The sequence below is a fragment of the Thalassophryne amazonica genome, chromosome 15 (genome assembly GCF_902500255.1).
Source record: "Thalassophryne amazonica chromosome 15, fThaAma1.1, whole genome shotgun sequence".
NCBI lineage: Eukaryota > Metazoa > Chordata > Actinopteri > Batrachoidiformes > Batrachoididae > Thalassophryne > Thalassophryne amazonica.
In genome coordinates this window covers 39,555,199-39,577,295 of record NC_047117.1, presented here as the reverse complement: position 1 = coordinate 39,577,295, position 22,097 = coordinate 39,555,199, and the positions used below count along the sequence as shown (strand labels likewise).

Below are 22,097 nucleotides of genomic sequence, written 5' to 3'. Positions count from 1 at the left end.
ACATTAAATTGTTATATTTGGCTTATTCCATTGTCCGTTCATTTGCGCCCCCTGTTGTGGGTCCGTGTTCCTACACTTTTCACAACAAAAGTATTGTAATTTATACAACTCACAAGCACCAACTGTACAATTCACAGAAAATACACAAGTAACAGTTATTTCTTCACAAAACAAACCAACACTACATTCACTACATTAGGAGAACTGTCTTGTTGAGTATACATTTCTTAAGACTTGCTTTAAAAACTATATGATTTCATATTAACCTCAAATCCAGAGGCAACTGATTCCAATATAAGATTGATCGATATATAAATGTATTTTTTAGAGCATTAGTTGTTGTGAATGATTCATTGTTATTTGATATGAAATTAATGTAACATGATTTACTTGAACAGTTTAATTAACATGCTTGTGCATTGATTTAAATGTGCCAAAATATGTATTGAAAGGATCCTGTATTCATTTATTTTGAAAACCCGGAAGTATTATACTGAAGGCGATTAACAGGAACTGTTCCGAGTTTAGTGGCCATCTTGACTATGATGTGAAACGGCAAGTTGGAGTTGCTCCCTTTTCTTTTTTTTGTGTGTGTGTGTAAATAAATTCTGAACAGTTAAGGCTCACAACAGACATCCGCGCCTCCGTCATGATTGTAGAAGCTTCACTACGTAACATTTTGGTGCCGAAACCCGGGATGAAGACTTAAATGAATTTTTTGGGAATGGAGTGAACAGCTAACGGCTAGTTAGCAGCCGCCATGACGGAGCAACTGCAGCGGATGAAGAAGAAACGGGCGAGCGTTCGCGCCGCTACTACCAGGCTGTTAACCCGCCTAGAGGAGGAAGTGGGCAAGGAGAGACCAGATATCGACAAAATGTGTGAGTTCCTGGCGCTTTTGTCAGTGAAGGAAGAAAGTTTGTTGGACTTGGATAAGGGCATAGAAGAGGAGACGCCCACAGATGATCTGGACACGGAACTAAGCCACACTCAGGATTACATGGACCGCCTTCTTACTTGGAAAGTTCGCGCCACAACTGTTATCGGGTCACAAACGGCAGCTAGAGACACCCCGAGAGTGCGCGTGAGTGACATAGGCAGCGGTTCATTTACATCACAGTCCAGACAAACTGTTAAGCTTCCCAAGCTAATGATAACAAAGTATGATGGTGAAATAAGCCAGTGGCAGGAATTCTGGTCACAGTATGAAACAGCTATCCACACAAATGATGCACTATGCAAGACGGACAAGTTTACTTACCTCAGATCCTATCTGACTGGAGCAGCGGCTAGAACTATTGCGGGGCTTACAATGACAGATGCCAACTACGATGCTGCAATAGAGTTACTCCAGAGCCGTTTTGGGAGAAAGGACATTGTGATAAGTGCCCATATGTCCAAACTACTGAACTTAACACCTGTCAAAAGATCTTCTGATGTTGCAGCCTTGAGAGACTTATATGATGAATGTGAGATCCAGATACGCAGCTTTCGAGTCCCTTGGAGTGCAAAGTGATACGTATGGCTGCCTGCTATGTCCAGTGCTTCTACAGCTCATCCCAGAGGACATCGCGCTTGCCTACACTTGACAACCAAACTCAACCAATGAATGGAAGGTGCCAGAGTTGATTCACTTTCTGCAAAATGAGGTGCAAAGCAGAGAAAGAGCGCTTCAACTTACCAGACCAGGCCACACATCGAAGGACCTTAACCCACAACACAAGCCTGTGGTTAAGTCATCCTACGCCTGCGATAAACCCCGAAAGTGGAGCGTCCCTTCAGCGACTGCATTGCACACTGCTAGTGCTGTGCCTCAGACCTGAGTGTATTGTGACAGTAGTGACCATAAACCAGAGAACTGTCCTGAACATGCAGCAAGTGCACGCAAGGATAAGCTGAGAAAACTTGGACGGTGTTATGTCTGCTTAGGCCCAAAGCATATCACAAAATATTGCAGAGTGAAGGTTTTGTGCAACTTATGCAACCGTAGACACCACCTGTCGGTTTGTGAGCAGTCTGAAGCTAAGTCAGAAATTAACACTGCCAATAATAGTGAAAAGAATGATGCTGTATTGTCTTCAATGACAAGCCCTGTAGAGGTAAAGACAAATACTCAGAAAACGGTACTGTTGCAAACAGTCAAGACATGGACTGTAGGGCCAAAAGAGAGAAAGATAACTCGCTGCCTGCTCGATGGAGGGAGCCAGCGTAGTTTCATTCATCGAAGTGTGGTCAGAGCTTTAGGACTGCCTGTTGTAAGGCAAGAGACACTAAATCTCCATGTTTTTGGTTCTACCACTCCTGTAACAGAAAAACGCAATGTTGTGAGAGTTAAGCTTGAAAATATGTGGAACACTGAACACAGACTTGAGATTGAAGCTGTAGAGACTCCTCAGGTGTGTACTGCAGTGATAAGGGTACCAAGTGACCCTATTCAAGCAGAGATAAACAAAAGAGGGTTACAACTTGCAGACTTTCCACTAGAGGGTGCTAATGACCAAGAGTTGCAGGTGTTAATAGGAGCTGACTATTACTGGCAAGCAGTTACTGGAAAGGTCCAAAAGGTCACAAATTCATTAGTGGCAGTTGAAAGCATTTTTGGATGGGCTTTACAGGGACCAGTGACTACTTCTAGTGTAACAGACACCACATGCATGCACATTAGTTTGACTGAAGACACCCAAATCTCTAAGCAGTTACATGCATTTTGGGAGGTAGAGTCCTTAGGCATTGTAAACCAACCGGCAGAGAGCTCAGAGGACTCGGACATTTTACAACACTTTGAACAAACTACAACCTTTGAAAATGGACGTTACCAAGTCGAGTTACCATGGCGAGTTGACAAAGATCAGCTTCCAGACAACTTTAGGGTAGCTAGGAAACGATTTGAGAGCCTTAAAAGAAAATTTAAAACTGATGCAACCTTGTTAGACAGGTACAACAATGTAATACAGGACTACCTGCAGCAAGGGATTTGTGAGGAGGTTTCAGAGGGCCAAACAGTGGCAGGGACTCAAGAGACTGGGAAATACTACATGCCACATCATGCCGTAGTGAGAGAGGACAAGGCCACAACAAAACTCAGAGTGGTATTTGATGCATCCTCACATGATGAAAACAGCCCATCCCTCAATGACTGTTTACATACTGGGCCTAACCTGAACCCAAACCTGCTAGATGTTCTTATTAAATTCAGACTGCACGAGATAGCCTTTACTGCTGATATAACAAAGGCTTTTCTTCAGATTTCCCTGGCAGAGAGGGACAAAGATGCTGTTAGGTTTCTGTGGATGCATGGACCTCCAGTAAAGGACTGCAAAAACGAGGTACGTGTCCTCAGAATGAACAGAGTCGTTTTTGGAGTCTCTCCCAGCCCATTCTTGCTTGCTGCCACTGTTAGAAAAAATCTCAAGCAATTTAAAACAGTGTTGTGTGTTGGGGGGGGTTGGCTGGACAAGGTTGGGTTGTTTTGTGTTTATTTTCCTTCCCAGGTGATTTGGGGCTGTTCTCTGAGGAAAATGTGCTGCAGAAAAGTCTCCTCTTTTACGATGATTGGCTGCACCTGTTGCATTCTCGTGCGGCTCTCTATCAGGACAATCTACGACACCTGTGATGTTCACGTGCAGATCTGAGGACTTCCAGCTGGTACCAATGTAGTGATGAAGAACTACATTTAAACCAGCAGTGAGTTGGATAAGACTGCCGGAGAATACGACCTTGTGACGACCGTGTGGGGACGCTGAGGGCCGTTTCAGAGTCTGACATCGCGCCTGTGAAGGAGGACGAGGGTGAGAGGCAAACATTGTCAGCACACAACAGAGGTGAATATTCTGAAAAGTTTATCGGTGAATGTAAATTGGCGTTTATACGCAGCTATAAGTAATTATTGGTGGAAATTGTTTGGTGTGCTCCTCACGGCAGTGGCATTCGGATTAATGATCCTCCACTAGCTGTGAGCAGCAGCCTCTTTGAACTAAGTTTTGAAATCAGACCTAAACGTGTATCTGATAAGTTTGCCTCTAAACAATATTTCGTAGTAATAAGTGTTGAATAATCTCATCTCTGTTCATCCTTTGCAGAGTACAGTCTGGGAAAGTCACCTGGGGGGGGTGTTGGCGGAACTCCTGAGTCCTGAACGTTCGGACTCCGACTGTTGAGATGCTAAGAGAGCGCGCCGCCTTTTCACCTCACCAGAACTCTAACTATTTAGTATTTCATGTATAGCACAAAGGGAGAAAAATAAATGTGTTTTCTTTTTGGAACTGCTTCTGATTATTTCATGCTGGGTTCAGTCAGATACTGGACCGCTCCTCAGTCCGCGTCTTATCCATAACACAGAGCAGCCGAAGGCAGTACAGACTCTCAGAGACTCTCTGTATGTAGATTACTTTATTTCCAGCTCACCTTCTGTGCAGGAAGCTCTACAGGTGACATCTGCAGCAAAGGACATTCTCTCTCAGGCAGGCATGAACCTCTGTAAATGGACCACTAACTCACCAGACCTGAGAGCTATGTGGAAGGAGACTGGAGATTTCACTGGAGATACTGAGTCCTGTGGGAATGTTCTCAAGGTGCTAGGACTCGTTTGGCGACCAGAGAGGGATGATTTTGTGTTTGATCAAAAGGGCTTAATGGACATTTTAAAGGACAAGAAAAATACAAAAAGAAGTGTGTTACAGACATCAGCTTGCATATTCGACCCTATTGGCTTTCTCACTCCCTTCACTGTTCGAGTAAAGTGCCTTTTCCAAGAAATGTGGGAGAGAGGTCTCAGTTGGGACGAACTATTACCTGACGATTTGACTGAGAAATGGGATCAGTGGTGTTTGGAGCTGCCACTGCTCCACCTGGTGGCCATTTCCAGGTGGTACCACATAGCGATTCACCAGGAGGTGCACACTGTGAAATTGCATGTCTACTGCGATGCAAATGAAAAGGCTTACAGTGCTGTGGCATATATACAAGGACAAAACAACCAAGGACAGACTGTTACCAGTTTTGTGGCTTCTAAGTCGCGAGTTGCTCCACTAAAGAAAATGACATTGCCTCGCTTGGAGCTTATGGGAGCACTTATTGGAGCAAGATTAGGACACAGTCTTCTTAAACCATTGAACATGGAGAGGAACCAGCTTAACATGTGGACAGACTCAATGATCACTCTTCATTGGATCTGCAGCTCAGTCCAGCTGTGGAAGCCATTTGTGGCTAACAGAGTAGCTGAAATACAATGTCTCACAAACCCAGAGTTGTGGTCCCACTGTGCTGGCAAAATGAACCCTGCAGACCTTCCCACTCGAGGTCAGCATGTACGGAACCTTATTGAGAACCAGCTGTGGTGGAATGGACCTAGTTCACTATCCACAGCTGAAGAAAAACTGGACATTGACGATGACTATGTGGTTCATGAGGTAAATGCTGAGCTGAAATCTAAGTGTCCAACTTTTGTACAACTAACTGGTACTGAACAAACTGAATCTCTGTTGAACTTAGAAAGGTACAGCCGACTCAAAACTGTGTTAAGAGTCACAGCATGGGTAAAACGGTTTATCACTAACTCAAGGTCTAGTCAAAAGGTCCAAGGAGAGTTAACTACCGAGGAGCTCACTGCTGCTGAAATGTATTGGGTAAAATTGACACAGGAGAGTTGTTTTAGCTTAGAAATATCACAGCTAAGGTCAAAGCAAAACGTGAGAAGAGACTCTAATATCAAAGACTTAAAACCATTCTTAGATGAAAATGGTCTGTTAAGTGTTGGTGGAAGACTACAGAAGTCTGATTTTAGTTTCAGAGAACAGCATCCTTGAATACTAGCAACAAATCACAAGTTCTCTGAGCTACTGATTCAGTCATGTCATGAAAAGGTGATGCACTCTGGTGTAAGAGACACATTGATTCAAGTGAGAGAAGAATACTGGATTTTGAGAGGGAGACAGCTTGTAAAACGCATTGTTTCAGGTTGTTACATTTGTAAAAAACTAAAGGTTAAAGCAGCCAAGCAGGTTACTGCCCCTTTACCACGAGACAGAGTAACTGAATCACCTCCCTTTGAAGTTACTGGCATTGATTTTGCAGGACCCTTGTATGTAAAATCTAAAGGACAGTCACTGAAAGCATATATTGCACTGTTCACATGTGCAGTAACAAGGGCAGTACATTTAGAGCTGGTTTCAGATCAGGCAACAGAGAACTTCCTATTAGCCTTGAAGAGATTCATTGCAAGACGAGGGCTATGTAGGACCATTTACTCTGACAATGCTAGACATTCAAAAGAGCAGACAAAGATTTAAAGGAGTTATGGCAAACTATTGAAGGGTCACAGCTCACAGAGTATTTTTCAGACAAGGGAATTACCTGGAAGTTCATAGCGGAGTGTGCAGCTTGGTGGGGGGGCTTCTGGGAAAGACTTGTGAGATCTGTAAAAACATCCCTAAAGAAGGTACTGGGGAAAGCCTCTTTAAACTTTGAGGAACTTATGACTGTACTTACTGAGGTTGAGGCAGTGTTGAATTCCAGGCCTCTGTCTTATGTACATAATGATGCCTTAGAACCCCAGCCACTTCCTGGTTGGTAAACGCCTAACTTCCTTGCCACCAAAAACTGTTTCTATTCAAAGTCACGTACTTACAGCTAACCGTGAGCAGTTATGCAGAAGGTGGAAATACCAGCAGAGACTTTTGACCAGCTTTTGGAACAGCTGGCGCAGAGACTATTTAATGAACTTGAAATCAGCCCACAAGGTGGACACGCCTACACCAACAACACTTAAAGTTGGTGATGTTCTCATTGAGGAGGACAACACACCCAGGCAGAGTTGGAAAATGGGTAGCGATGTCGAGGTCTTTCCAGGCAGGGATGGCCTCATACGTTCATGTCATGTTCGTACTTCTGCAGGTAGTTTAATAAGACGGCCTGTTTAGTTATTGTATCCCTTAGAGGTTTGTTAAAGAAGGTCAATCTAAAACAGATGAACAGATGTTCATCGGGCGGGAGGATGTTGTGAATTATTCATTGTTATTTGATATGAAATTAATGTAACATGATTTACTTGAACAGTGTAATTAACATGCTTGTGCATTGATTTAAATGTGCCAAAATATGTATTGAAAGGATCCTGTATTCATTTATTTTGAAAACCTGGAAGTATTATACTGAAGGCGATTAACAGGAACTGTTCCGAGTTTAGTGGCCATCTTGACTATGATGTGAAATGGCAAGTTGGAGTTGCTCCCTTTTCCTTTTTTGTGTGTGTAAATAAATTATGAACAGTTAAGGCTCACAAAAGACATCCGCGCCTCTGTCATGATTGTAGAAGCTTCACTACGTAACATTAGTTTTTGGCAGCGGCAAAACAAAAATAGGACTAGTAGCTTGTCTTGTGTTAAACTCATGCCTGTTACCAGTGAGTTGAAGTTTAGAGAACAGGCTAAAGGGTTTGTGTGTGGGCCAAATTTTTTGCAAAGAAACCACAGAAGAACAGGCCAGTCTCTCCCTCACTGTCATCCATGACAGTCTGTGATGTAGGATGTTAACACTGGTTCGAAAAGGACAGCCTAGAGCGAGTCTTGCTGCTCGATTCTGTGCCATCTGGAGTTTGTTCAGGTCTTTAAGAGCAGCCTTTGACCACACAACAGAACAGTAGTCTAAGTGACACAATACTAAAGACTGTAAAACTAATTTCCTTGTTGCTGTTGACATAAATTGAGCATTGCATCGAATTAAAAAGATGTTTCTGCTCATTTTGGTCACAATATTATTATGTGTTGTCCAAGACATCCTTTGATCCAAAGTCACCCCAAGCAATTTTATCTCAGTCACTTGTTCTAATAATTGATTGTGCAGAGAGAGGTTTAACTTCGGGGTATCTCTTAAGGTATGTTTAGAGCCTAAAATCATACACTTAGTTTTTAACACATTCAACTTTAACCTGTTTCCCACCACCCAGTCATAAGTCAACATTAGCTCTTTTTGTAAAGTGCTATTGACCTGATCCAGGCTAGAAGCAGAAACATATATTGTTGTATTGTCTGCATATACAGTTATACGGGCCCTATGTAAAATATATGACATATCATTTACAAAATACTATACAGCAAAGGACCAAGACAACTGCCCTGTGGAATGCCACATGTTAGGGTCACAGTATCTAAAAATGAACCATTACACTAAGGTACCAACAACAGAAATATAAAAGAAATTCAAACAAATAATTACTTAAATCTGTAATTCAAGAGCAAATACCACTCCCACATACACAATGTATCTCTAGTCACCCTATTGAGATATCCCATAACCCCTTGCACACCAGAGAGTCACTGCAGTCAAAACAACAGGGAGAAACCATATGACGACGATTGCAAATAAACATTATCCTACCAAAATGTAATTTTTTATGCTTTTCATCACATTAACAAGACTGCTGCATGAGACCCTGAAAACTCGCTAAAACGAATATTCCAAATAATCTGTGTCTGCTACATTTAACCTGCATGGAATTTAAGGGCCCCTTCACACATAGTGCGAATACGTACAACTCCAGGGCGACTCACGGTGGTAGAGCTCGTATGGGCGAACCACCAAACATTGCACCGATGGGCAGGCGTGCATGATGCCAGTACGACAATTCATGCATGCGGGAACACAGCTGTTGTGAAGAAAAAATAAATAAAAATTTTTAAAAATACATGCTGTGATGGTTCTGTGCATGTGGACACAGCAGCTTTTCACAGATGTTGTGAAAATAAAATACTTTAAATTACATGCCACCCACAGGAATCAAACCCGCACCTTCCAAAAGCTCTGATTTCTAGTCAGAAATTTTACCACTGTGCTACCGTCATTGTCCTGTGAAAGTTGCAGGATACTGCCTGATATCAGAAAGGCCATGGACGTATTTAAAACCACACACACACCATATAAAAACACCACATTTATCAAGTGGGCAATACAAATATGATCCATTTGTTCCTCTGTGTATGACCCATGGTTACTTACATACAGTCATAAAATGACATGAGTGAGAAGCAGTGTGCTATGCTCAAAGTCCACATCTACTGGTCTGGTGTGTCCAGCCAGCTCCGCATACATGTCCTGCCTGACACGTGTCTTGTGGATGGCGCGCCACAGAACGTACACCATGTCATGTGGAACAGAACTCACGTGGGTGACATGACACTCAGATCACCAGCTGCATGTTATGATCTGACAGTCTTTTTCAAACTGGGGGCAGCCTGTCCATAGGCTGCAGCATGCATGCGCTCGCTCGCTGCAGCCCGTCGCCACAGCAATATATGTTTTTATTTTTGTCCACCTGATGACAGCAAGCAGACACACACACATCACAGTGGGCAGTTGTTAGTCCATGTCTGTCCAAACACAGTACGTAGTACGTGTTGTTCAGCTGGGATGTGCAGATCAACAGATCTCCACAGTCACTTTTGTCGATGGCCACACCTCCTGTCAGTTCAGCACACACACCAAAGCCACACTCGTGGGGCACTTAGACAAATTTCACTGCCAGCATGACAATGATTGTCTGCTGACTGTTGTCGTGTTTATAGTGCGTATGGCCACACATTTTCTAAGTGCCAAATGAGCGGTGTTAGATGTTCATGTGTGTCACCTGGAATTTGTCCGACACCTGCTGCAAGAGGGATCAATGGGTTCGCACAGCGCACACTCTGTCTTTCAGCCATTGGTGTGTGCAAATAGTTGTAGCAATAGGTGTACGACGCAGCTACAATTTTACACGTTTTGCACATGATTCCTGCTTCATACGCACTTTATGTGCAAATTAACCAAATTCGCACTATGTGTGAAGGGCCCCTAATTAAACGCAAACCAAATTTAACACATTTTATATATATTTCTCTGGAACAAAATGGAAAAACAGTGTTGTAAAGGGCAATCATCAGGACGTTAAAGAGCAAACTTCACTTTCCCTCACAATGACATGAACAAGAAGCGATCGCAGCTCACAATCGCAATTCCAATTGAAAATAACGGAGAAACAAACTGAGCTTCTCGCATGTTTACATAAAACAAACATAACAATCCCTATAAACCCAGGCAATATATTCACGAGAGTTTTAGGCACAATATACAAAGAGTTTTATGTTGCAATGTTCATGCTGTTTTCCATGTGCAGCGGTTAAACTGCAGCCTGATCAGACCATCTCAATGCATTTCCCAAAGTTACTGCCATCTCGCAGAGTGGTGAACTCTCCTAACTTTTGCGAGATTTGAAACCTCAATAGGGCCAGTGGTAAAAACACACCGGCTGCCGCGGATTTGCACACCAACAGACATGATGTGGAAGTAAACTAGCAGTGACATGGCCACGACCAAGTCAATACGCTGAAAAATACAGTATAAATCTACAACTCACAGTGGAGTTGTACCCATTTATGGATTAATAGCTCTTTAATTTGGGGGGTTTGTGTATAGTTGGAATGTAATTTTATTGGCATTTATTCATCATTCAGGCTGCAGCCGGTTTGCTCTGTGTCAGCCTGATCCCATCAGATCTCAGAAGCTAAGCAGTGCAGGATCTGGTTAGTACTTGGATGGGAGACCTCTTTGGAACGCCAGTGGCTGCATATGTTTCTCCAGGTAAAACTGGAGTTGCGTCAGGAAGGGCATCCGGCGTAAAACCTGTGCCAAATACCGATGCGGAACTGGCTGTATCTGCTGTGGTGACCCCGGACAATACGGGAGCAGCCGAATGGACGACAACAACATTCATCATTCAGGCTGTGCTTAACTGCATGAGTGACATTAAAACATGGATGGACTTAAACTTCTTAAAATGAAATGAAAACAAAACAGAGATTGTCTTGTTCGGTTGCCCTGACCTGGTTCAGGTCCTTGCCAGCTCCCTAGGCCCACGAGCACCTTACATAGGATCCCACGCTAGGAATCTTGGTGTGATTATTGCTGGTGCCATTAAATTATATAAACAAGTTAGCTCAGTGGTCAAGTCTAGCTTTTTTCAGCTGAGGCTTCTATCTAAAGTTAAGTCTTATCTAAGCCAGAAAGATCTTGAAAAAGTGATTCAGGCTTTTATTACATCTCACTTTGATTGTTGTAATTCATTGTATGTTGGCATTGACCAGCTTAACCATCTGTAGCTTGTGCAGAATGCAGCAGCTTGTCTCCTTCACTGGCTTCCGGTTAGGTACAGGATTGATTTTAAGATTCTTTTATTTGTTTTTATGTCTCTGAATGGGCTGGCCATTGAATACTTGTCTGACCTTATTAGATTGCGCCAGCTTTCCAGAGCCCTTAGTTCGGTGCTTCTGGACATCCCTCGATCCTTCCTAAAAACTGGAGGAGATCAAGCCTTTGCGGTTGCGGCTCCCACTTTGTGGAACGCGTTACCTTTCATGGTGCGGACTGCGAATAGTCTTTCCAGTTTTATAATGCATCTCATGTCTCATTTGTTCACCTTGGCCTTTGGCTGAGTAAAACCACTTTTATTGGGTCTTTTGTCAGTTTTATTCCACTGTATTATTGTTGTTTTTTTTAATTGTTTTTACTGCTTTTATTATTTTTTATTGTTGTGTCTATTTTACTGTAAAGCACTTTGGGAGGCCACTGGCTGTGTAAATGTTCTATATATTCATAAATAAACCTGACATTGGGCCTCATGTATCAACGTGCGTACGGCAATATTTGAGTGTATATGGGGTGTACGCCAAAACGGCTGCGCTACTTGGCATTTATCAATGTGGTCGTTGGCGTACGGGGCGCTGAAAATATACACCAGGTCGAGAGGTGGCGTAAATTATACACCAAAATGAACCAGCGCTGGAATCCACATAAAAATGAAACTGATCAACATGATAAATAGTGCCATTATACAAATCAATGCATATGTTACATAAATAACACTTTCCTGATTATACTACATAATAATCAATACAAGTCCCGCTTTTGCGGGATTGCTGGTCTATTGAGCACAATCCGTGGCCACAGCGCTGACCACAAAGACAGCATTGCTCGCCTTTTTCTCCAGACTTTGAGCCTGGAGCCAGAGCAGCGCTGAGCTTAACTTTATGTGGTGTGATCGTTTTAGACAATGAAATTGATAATGACAACTGTAGTTTTGTCATTCCCTTCGCCCGTGCTGCAATCAGGTTGTGTCGTCTCCATTCGTTTGTAACAATAAATTAAATAAAGAAATACATCTTAAGAATAAAGATATCTGAAAAATAGGCGTGTCTTATTAATTGAGCGAGCAAATATCCACATGTCAAGAATTATTGACATGTGAAAAGAGAATACAGTGGTCCCTCGCTATAACGCGGTTCACCTTTCGTGGCCTCACAGTTTCACTGAGTTTTTAATCCAATTTTGCATGCTTTTTTTTTTTCTTACAGTGTTCTGTGTTCTGCGTGTCTGTTTATAAGAATCTTCTCGCCCAGAAGAAAAGAGAGCGCCAACAACTACTCATAACTGTGTTTGTCACTCGGAAACAGACACCTGCAGCCAGGTGTGAGTGGAAAAAGGCGCAGCGCCAGGACGCAGAGGACGTGAAATACTGGTCAGTCACTATTAATAATTTCTTATGTGTCCAACCTCGTACGTTGATCGTTAAAATTAAATTTGTTAGTTCTAAAAGCCATCATAATTATTTATAGGAAAACGTTCTATTTTTATTTCTCAAACAAATGTTTGGGCCTGAAAACAGTTTGGTCTTATTTTTCTACTAAGGTTTGAACTTTGAGAGTGTTTACACATGAGAGAAAAGTGAGAAAATGTTCATGCCTGATTGAGAAAAGTGTATAAATTGGTTTTACAGGGTTTTTACAGCTTTAAAACGTCTATAATAATTGTAAAAAAAATAACGCTGACTACGTCGCAGACTTCGCTTTTTGCGGACTATTTTTAGAACATAACTCCCGCGATAAACGAGGGACCACTGTAACACTTTTTTGATTATACTACAAAACAATTGATATGACGGCCGCTTTTGACGCTCTATTGGCATGCGTCGTGATTGGTGGAGTTCTTTTTCTTTGTCGTCTTCCTGGCTTCCATGTTGTAAAATGAGGGTGTGTCTGAAGCAGAGTCTGAATATTTATGGGCGTGTTCATTATAATTACGATTGTTTTCACCCGCCGCATTTATCAAGGTCACGTCAGGCGTACGCCGGAACTGGGCAGGTGCGCACAGCTTGATACATGTCACGGCAACTTTGGTGTACTTCAAATTTACACCGTAAATTTACGCCACAACTGCGCATCGTTGATACATGAGGCCCATTGACACTGACATTCATTCATTCATTTTTTATTATTACAGTTTATTTTTGTAGTGCTTTGAGACCAGGGAAAGCCCTCCATAAATAGTTACTATTACTATTATAACAAACCCATTTTTTAAAGTATAGGTGGCCAAGTGTTTAATGCGCTTGGTACAACTCCACTGTGAGTTATAGACTTATACTGTATGCTTTTTTTTTAAGTAAATCATGTTCAGTTTGTAAGGTCCTGCTGTGTGCAACTACAGTATAAGGAGTAAGAAGACCAGTTTAATGTAGTCCAATGCAAATAAATGTATTGTGAAGTTGGACAGCTCCAATCATCATGTTGAAGTGTAGATAATCATTTATTTTCACTTTTGTATTTTTAAGAAGAATTGTCAGTTCGAGTGAGATTTAAACTAAGTATGGCCATTTCACATACTGTATGCCTTGTGTTTGTATCAGTGAAGTCTCTGTGTTGTCTGGCTAAAAACATTTGATGGGCGGCACGGCTCTTTAACTCTGAAAGGACTCAACAGAGTTGTACAACCATTGACCACTGAGAATTACTGTTTGGAAGTCATAGTTTCTTTGGCGTCATTCAAGGGCGTAGGTTTGGTCTCAGCTTTGGTAGGGACAATACCATCCACACCCCCCGGCCCCCCTGCCCACCACCACCCCCTAACCCACTCATACCATTAGACGCACAAGTACAGCATAATACATAACATATGACGACATAATGCTGAATAATTTAACACTTTATTTACAATATTAAGTGTGTAGGCAAACAAACAAATAGCTTAAATAACAAAATTGCACCCAAAATCACGAATCTATTCTATAGGCCTACACCTGAGAGAACAAGACAACAACAAAAAATATACTTGTGGAGCTAAAAAAAAAAAAAAAAAAAAAGTTTTTGCAACCAAGATGTATAATCTATTCTCTTCTGGCAACCTAATTTGCCAAAAAAAAAAAAAAAAAAAAAAAAAAGGGATTTCCAATAACATATATGGTGTATTACGGTAAACGTAAGCCTGTGATGTCATAACGCAGAGGAAAAACACGGAAGTTTCACACTAGTGCGCCGCTGATTCTCATTACCGTAAGTTCTCATGTAAGCCCTCACTCTGAAAAATTTCAACACTGACAGCAAGCCAAGAACCCATGCTTTCCAACAGTATGCTATATGTTGCATATATTATGGTAAAGTGCGTTCGGTGACTTTTGAAACGAGGGAAAAGTATGAAAAAGAGCGCAAAAGTGACAGAAAAGTACAGAGACAGACAGCAAACATAAATGTAGTAATTTTTGAGGAAAAGGCAGGGTGTTAGTGTCATTTGTGAAGATGTGTTTGTGTGGGTGTGCAGTTTATTTTAAGTGTGGCGCACAGCATTGTTCGCAAGCCCCACCCTTCTTGTTTTTCTGCACCGGAGCAGTGTTGCCAGATATGAAATATGAAACTATCGTACCAAAACCGCAAAATTATCGTATTTTGGGAGAAATTATCGTACACAAACAAAACGCATACAACGTAGCTATTTGTGCGTTTTTGTTTTTTTTTTAATTTACAAAGAATTTTGTCACATTTTTAAACAGTAATTATAGTAATGGGGAAACTATGGCACAGAAATAACACAAATGCACAAGCAAATGCACTACCAGACTAGAAAGATTTTTTTTTTTTCTGTGAAGGGACACAAACATGTTAATTACCAGACTAGAAAGAGTTGAATTCAACCTTGAGGTCGCTGTCATCATCCGATGCCATGGCCACTTGTGCAGATTTTGTTGAACACAGAAAAAATGTTGACGCCTCCATAAGGAACTTGAACCTTTTATTTTATTTTTCTTGTATATCTCTTTGCTCTTGTGTTTTGTTCGTTTGTTATTGCATTTGCTGAAATAAAGTTTCGAAAAAAAAAAAAGATGTTGGCTGGGGAATCTTCCTGTCACGGCAGAGATTGGATGGGAACTTGTATAGAGAGGGGGCGGGCTTTCAAATGACTGTCCCGGCAGCCCAAAGCCAGCAGCAGCCCTGTGTGTGGTGTGTCTTTGATGCCGCCTGAGTGCAACGCCTGCAAAATGATTCTTGGGTGTCAGAGAGAGATGCGTGTTTGGGCAACCAACTGAAATTATCGTACATATTGGATTTTTTCCCATTATTGATCGTACAGAGGGCAAAACTATCGTACAAATACGATAATTACCGTACATCTGGCAACACTGCACCGGAGCCACCCATCCTCTGCGCTCCGGGACCTCCCACTTTACAAATTAAGCACTGCCTGCCACGAGATGCGCTTTGTTTACATCCATGTGAGAAGAACGTGAGCCAATGAAATTGCAACATGGTAACCCTGTCACTCTGGCACATCGAAAACACAAAACGTGACGACTAAAATTATAGTATCGAGTTCGCAAAAAAATAGTGAATGATTTTGATATATAAAAAAAATGCTAAATATTGGTAGGGACTATTTTGCCATCCCAAAATATTGGTTGTGACTTGTCCCTATAGTCCATATGCAAACCTACGCCCCTGGCGTCATTCAATGACACCACAGGGCCTCCACTGCAAAAAGGCTCCCATGAGGCAGCAGCTGGTCTCCTAAAGCGTGAGCACATAACTCTGGTGCTCTCTTCCCTTCACTGGGGGGACAGAGTGGCTGAAGCTTTGTTTACCCACAGCTACCAGGCTACTTCGGGTGACTACAGAATAAGGAGGCTATGGAGGTGGCTGCAGACATCTCACACCACTGAATACACATTGTTGAACTAATGTTGTTCGGTATCTAACTGTCAAAAATAAAGGAGAGCTACAGATTTCATGCAGTAGGAAAATGGCAGCAAAAAATGATGTGGCATAGAAGACCATGGAGAAAGTACATAACTATGGTAGGATACTGATGGGCACCTGTTATTACTGCCAGCCGGCAAGGGAGAAGGAGGACAGACAGAACACTGATTTCCTCCCCCATTGCACCTTTATAATACAACCCCAAAACAGAAAAAGCAAAAAAAAAGTTTCCTGTTTTACAATCCTTGTCGACTAGAATCCAACATGAAGCTGTGAATGGAGGCGCAACAGGCAAATGTTCCAACATTTCCATTTTGTCCACTGCTCACAGACTGATTGCCAGAGACAGGACATATCCACATCCAGTAAAGGTCTGGACATCTCCAGGTCCACTCATGGACGGTTTGTGTGAATGCTGGCTGCAGCTCCGCAGTCACAGGAAGAAATATAAACTATAACAGAAATCAGAGCACACACAGTCTGCCTGCAGCTCCTCTGTACTCCCCTCAAGCTTCTCACCCCCTGCTGTGCACAATTGATGCAGACATTCCTGCATTATTAGATACACAGTTAATACCATCACCTTCCAGCGTGGTCACTCAATTTTTGAGAACTGCCTACTTGACACAGATTATTGACACAGATTTACTTTCACCAAAACAGATCAAATCTAGGCTTACATCTCAGATGTACCTTCTGGCAAATTGTAGCTAAACTTTCAGGTCTTCTTTTTAAGAAAATCCCCCTTTATACCACTTTATCATAAAGCTGTATAACTTGTGATACAAAATGCAAAGCATGCACTAGCTACAATTTCTTCAATTACAGCCACAGAACCCTGTAACTTCTTCCGGGTTTTCTGGGTGTCTTGGTGGCTTTCCTCACTCTTCTCCTTGCACAGTCACTCAGTTTTTAAGAACTGTCTACTCCATACAGATTTACCATAGTGTGCCACACTGTTTGTATTTGTTCATAGCTGAGGTAAATAAAGTCCAAGAGATATTCAGTCACTTGGAATTGTTCATGTATCCATTCCAATGGGCCCATTACTTATGCAACCCATCATCTTGGCTTTTATATTTTTAATTAATTTATATCAAGTTGTAGAGATTTGCTTTGAGTTTGATGTAAATTAAACCGCAGCATGACTGCCTCGACTGCCTCATACACCTGTGCCGCTCCCAGGTGATGCAACAGCACCTGTTTTGCCTCTGAAGCATTCTGAGGATTTGCCTGTGTTTCTACCATGCTAAATTTGGATCCAGAGCCAAGCATTGCCATTCACCCTGCACTTTCAGCAGAAAGAGAAACATCAGGGCCGGCGCTCAGTCGTGACTATGTGCGTCGGCTGCACCGACAGGCTGCTGTTCATCCAAGACACCATCTCCGGGCATCATTTCCAATGTGACACCAGTGCGCAGAGGAGCATTTTGCCTGCTTCCAGACTGGAAATCCTAGCAGATGGGCTTGCTCCCTCCCCCCAACCCCCCCCAAAAAAATCCACCAATAGCAGCACCATACGCACTTATAGCACTTGGCATGTTGACTTTTAACTGCTGACATTTACGATGGCTAAAGTGTCTGAACCCAGGCCTGCACACCAACAGTGACAGCTCTCTTTTATCTCAGAGTTCACCCCAATACGTATAACATGTTGTGGGCAAGACGAACTTTGTCTTAGACTGCCTCTATTGAGCATTTGCAGCCACTGTCCATTTTGGGCTGGACTACACTCTCATGGCAGCTGATAAGACCACTGACCCAGAGGTACAGTCATTCAGGTCTGCTGCTACTGGCCTGTAGTTGACATACATCGCTTTTGGTGACAGCGGCATCAGGTTGATCTGCAGCATCTCTATGGGACAGCCAAGGCCCATCATCCCAGCCGCATGGAAGCGACATGTTTTTGAGGCTGTGCACGACCTTTCCACCCTGGGTTGAAAACCATCATAAACATTAGTGGCAGCCAAGTTTGTCCAGCATGAGCTTAAGAATGATGTGAGAGACTGGGTGGACTCTTGTGAAGAGTGTCAGTGCTCCAAGATCCACCATCAGTCCAAAGCTCTCCTAGCTCATTTCCCTGGACCTAAGCGGAGATTCAACCACGTTAATGTGGACCTCCTGGGCCCCCCTACCCTCCTCCCTGGGGTTCACACACCTCCTTACAATGTGGATAGGACCACCTGCTGGCCAGAGGCTGTTCCATTGACAGCTGCAACAATGGATGAGATGGCCCGGGCATACATCAGCACCTGGGTCAACCGATTTGGCACTACAGCTGACCTCTCTTCTGACAGGGCCTCACAGTTTACATTTGAGCACTGAAATGCCATTGCAGACAGCCTGGTTGTGAAGTTCTGCTGGACCACTGCATTTCACCCCAGGGTAATGGACTGTGTGAGCCAGCCTAACAGGTGACGGTTGTGTGGACAGACTCCCGTGGGTCATGCTGGGCCTACGAACTGCCCCTAAGGAGGGCCTCCACTCCTCATTGGCAGAGTTGGTCTATGGCCAACCACTGTGGATCTCAGGAGATTTCATTCCTGACACCAACATCCCCCTGCCCACCAACAGAGTGTGTTTCGGGAGAAGGTTAGGCCTTTTGTGCTTGTGCCTACTTCACAGCACGGCCTCCCATCTTCCTACACTCCCTCGCGTTTGCAGTCAGCGGAATACATCTTTATTCACCATGATGTTCACAGGGGACCGCTGCAGCCTCCCTATGATGGCCTCTTTCGCATGCTGAAGATGGGTGGCAAAAACATTTGGTTGACATATGCAGTAAAACCGGACACATTTCAGTGGACCGCCTCAAGCTAGCCCACCTGGATCTCAACAGACCCACTGGGCTTGCCCATACTCCTCCATGGGGGTGCCCTCCTACTCAGCCCGGGCACCCACAGGGGAGGCCTAGCGTTCCCTTATGCCACACTGCCTCTGACACTCCATTGCGGTCAAGCCGCCTCCCCAATGACATTTGGTCTTTTTGTTCATGGTGAATTCTGGGGGGATGTAACATTCATTATGTAATAGACATTGTGGTCATAAGTCACCATACCAGGTTGCCATTTGTGGTTAGTGTGTGTTCTCTGTTGCGCATTTGACAACACTCTGTGATGTCTGGGGCGCACATCAATGTGTCTTGGCCTCATTGTGTCATGATGCAAGATGGCTCAAACAGGAGGAGGACACAAAATGCAGACTTGCAGGCTGAGGAACTGAGGTAATCAAAAAGGCTTTTATCACAAAAATAGGCAGAGATTCTCCACACAGTCAGCGATGTGGAGATTACAGACAATCGTGAGGCAGAGATGTGGTCCAAAAACCAGCAGAGGTCAAAACAGAACGACAAAGTTCAAGGGCTGAGACAAAAACAGTCTAAAGACACAAAGCAAAGTCACAAACATGGCTTGGCAAATAAGACTATAATAATGGCTGGAATGAAGACACAAAAGTTCAATGAACTGGTGAAGGCTGACTAAACACAGGAGGCTTAAATAAAACAAGAGGTAATTACTAAAAACGGGACACAGGTGTGGAGGACGTTCAGGAAGGGGTTCAGGAATCTAACTTCTGACTTGCTGAGCTGTGACGTACCTTTGCATTGTCCAATAGGAACGACGCGTCAGGCCAAAACACGGAAGACGGGTGGCAGAAACCACTGATCTCTACAAAATGGACGGTGCAGAAACCACTGATCTCTGCAAAACATATGTGTCACAGGACTCCTCATTTATGGAGCAGTTTTCTGAAGAAAAATCCTTCGAAATGTTTTTTGTTGTTGTTACATCATTATTTCTGATTACTGTTAAAAAAAAGTTTAGAACACTTGTAATTAAAATAGCTAAATAAATCAGTAAATGGTTCTTTAGAAACCTTTCGTCTGTAAATTAAAACCACCTGTTATTTCAGATTCTTTTCAGTTCTTGTTTAACATAAGGAACCTCGGACATTTATTTTTAGACAAAATAACATGGAAATTTGTACTTTTTTTAAAAGTCTGGTAGATTATTTATATCTCATTTTAACCAGAAAAAACAGACACTGTAAATAAATACTAATGTTTATTATAAATGTAACAGGAAATAATTTAACAATGACTGCAGTGTGATTGTAAAGTAGGATTTCTGTGACATAAACCTCATGATGATTTTATATATATATTTATATATATATGTGTATATATATATATATATATATATATGAATGAATGAATGAATGAATGAAAACTGTTTATTTCGAACATTTGATACAACAACAATTACAAGATAGATCAGTAAAGACAACAACAAAAAAGTTCCTACTGTGTACCCAACATGTCCGAAAAGTATATATATATATATATATAAAAGTATATATATATATACTGTCCTGATAGCAACATTAAAGGCAATTACATATTTTGGTGAAATTACAAGTTGAAATGACTATATATATATATATATATATATATATATATATATATATATATATATATATATATAAAATATATTTCACCAAAATATGTAATTGCCTTTAATGTTGCTATCAGGACAGAGTCATTTCTAAAATATGAATTTGAGCACAATAAGTGGAGAGCTTCTTCTTGTGCAAATGTCTTTTGACTTTGATTTCATGGACATTTTTAATGATCCGTTCATTTATTGTTAAAATATAAAATAAAACAGCTTTTTAAAAAAATAATAAAATAGTTGCTGTTCAAAGAGCCTTTTATTTAGAAGCAGGTGATGTTCTGCTGGATTCTCGGGACCAGATGAAGGTCTCTTCTGCAGTTTTTAACTCTGGTGGTGTTGCTGAAAAGCAGAGATGTTTTCTTTCGACTGGACATTGTGGTGTTCAGCTCATCAATGGAAGTTTGGTTGTCTGCACAGCAAATGTTCCTGATTGGGACAAATAAAAATATTTCTTTAAATATAAAGAAACACTACACAGTTTATATATATATATATATATATATATATATAAAAAGGGGAAAAAAAAAGAAGAAAAAAATAAGTTATTTAAAGTTGAGCTTTTGTGGTGTCTGAAAAAAGCCGTAGCTTTATTTGGTAAAAATAAAAAAAGACTGAACCATTTACAAATTAAAGTGTTCACTCAGATCAACTGTGCTAAAAGGCTACGCTAATGTTAGCCGATCATTAAACCTTCAAAGCAGTTCAGTAAACGTCACGTTTTATTTTTACATTATTCTCACCTCGATAAAGCTGCAGAACTAAACTCCGTTGGGCAAACTGGGACTTCGCATATATCCAAAAAGTGGGAGATTTCGGACTGAGTGGGTTTGCTCCATCACACCGGCTGCCTGGCTCAGTCTGCCCAGTGATGATGCCTGAAGGCTGGCTTCTCCGTGCGGGTCGGCCCTCTGTCGCGGTTCGATCGATAGCCCACCAAGTCGTCGGTCCTCCCTCGGTCGGCGTCACTCCGAAAAGTAGCTGAAAAAAGCTTATCCCAGCAGGGTGATGGGAGAATCGTTCTGCTGTTTTTTAAAGCTTTTTTTGTGGTTCAGGCGACCCAAATTCAAGATGGCAATCGCTGAACTTTTTCAGATTGTGGAAACAGCTAGAGTGTGACATGGCAATCTCCGCCCCCCACCTTTTTTTTGTTTTGCCTCTTCCAAAGTGACGCGTCTGACGTCATCCGTCGGATCCGTCAGATGACGGATCCGACAGATTCCGACACGTTGACGGATTGGCCTGACGTATTCAGTGTGAAAGGCCCATAAGACTAAACTAGAATGGAACTCACAATGTGGCAAAGGAATAACAAATAGATAAACGCAAGCAGTGACTAAGGTAATAATTAACAAAAAAAATCAAAGAAGGGGGGAACATGGACACAAACCAAAGACAAAGCATAATATAAGCCCAGTTACGGGGCAAATTTTCCCCTCAGGACCGCTGTGTTGTTGATGGGCGGTGCCAAGCTGTTTTTTTAAGTCTGTGAGTTGCATGAACCTGTACAGACAAAAAAATGACATGCTATTGCATTGTCAATATGATCAATTGTCACTCCTTTTCCCATCCATCAGTTTCCACAGTATCAACACACACT

At 42.2% G+C, this 22,097-nt stretch overlaps 1 protein-coding gene and 1 long non-coding RNA gene across 2 annotated transcripts in view; one reads left to right on the top strand and one right to left on the bottom strand.

The window, feature by feature from the left end:
• dlc1 (DLC1 Rho GTPase activating protein) overlaps window positions 1-22,097 on the bottom strand; it is a 338,881-nt gene that overhangs the window by 258,947 nt on the left and 57,837 nt on the right. The window lies entirely within an intron of this gene.
• On the top strand, window positions 1,543-8,890 carry LOC117525487. Its single transcript, XR_004565066.1, has 3 exons — window positions 1,543-2,026; window positions 7,478-7,481; window positions 8,879-8,890. It is a non-coding gene; the product is annotated as an uncharacterized LOC117525487 (long non-coding RNA).